Source organism: Histoplasma capsulatum, genomic scaffold, assembly GCF_000149585.1.
Source record: "Histoplasma capsulatum NAm1 scaffold_55 genomic scaffold, whole genome shotgun sequence".
NCBI lineage: Eukaryota > Fungi > Ascomycota > Eurotiomycetes > Onygenales > Ajellomycetaceae > Histoplasma > Histoplasma mississippiense.
In genome coordinates this window covers 5,015-6,082 of record NW_001813932.1, presented here as the reverse complement: position 1 = coordinate 6,082, position 1,068 = coordinate 5,015, and positions in this window count along the sequence as shown.

Sequence of the window (1,068 nt, the reverse complement as noted above, 5' to 3'; positions counted from 1 at the left end):
TTTCCGTTTCCGCTTCCGTTTCCGCTTCCGTTTCCGTGACGTATTTCCCGGACGCAAACCCCTAATCCAACGCGATATTCAACGGGCGTGCCCCAACCGCTATATACGATCCTCTCCGTTTCCGGTTCCGCCTTCGCCTCCGCTTCCGTGACGTATTTCCCGGTCGCAAACCCCTAATCCAACGCGATATTCAACGGGCGTGCCCCAACCGGTATATACGATCCTCTCTATCATATTCTGTTTAACCCTGACCCTATTACCTTCAACCGGCATGTCCAGCGCGTTTGACTTTTAAATGCTTTCATCCCACTGGTTTGGGTCCAACGGGTTAACGCGTTTGTTCAACCGGTTCGACTTCCAATCGTTTCAACGTCGGCTTTGACTTCCAACTGCTTTGATGTTCAACGCCTTCAAACATCCAACGGGTTAATGCGTTCATCCAACCCCCCAGCCTCTACTCTCACTCTTTGTAACCCTAACCCTGACCTATTATTGTATGGGATAATGCTCTTTAAAACTCCAATATTTTTGAACCTGATCTAGCTATATTATATCTCTTTACCCTCTTTCTTTTTGCTCCTTTTCCTCTTGCTTCATCGATCTTTATATATGCATATATCTTTTATCTCTATGTGGTGCTCGTCAACATCTGCCTCTCATCTGTGATGTCATTTGACCTCTATGCCCCTGACTCGATCTTCCCCCCCTCTACCTTCTGATATAATCGTCCAACGGGTTCGACGTCCAACGGGTTGATGGGTTCATCCAACCGGTTCGGGTCCAATGGGTGAATGGGCTCCTTGGACGGGTTTGACGTCCAACGGGTTGGGTCCAGCCTGTTCGACTTCCTCATCCAACGGGTTCGACATCCAACGGGTTTGGGTCCAGCGTGTTCGACTTCCAACGGGTTAATGCGCTCCTTGGACGGGTTCGACATCCAACGGGTTAATGCGCTCCTGGGACGGGTTTGACGTCCAACTGGTTGATGGGTTCATCCAACGGGTTTGGGTCCACCGTGATCGACTTCCATCGGGTTAATGCGCTCCTGGGACGGGTTGACGTCCAACG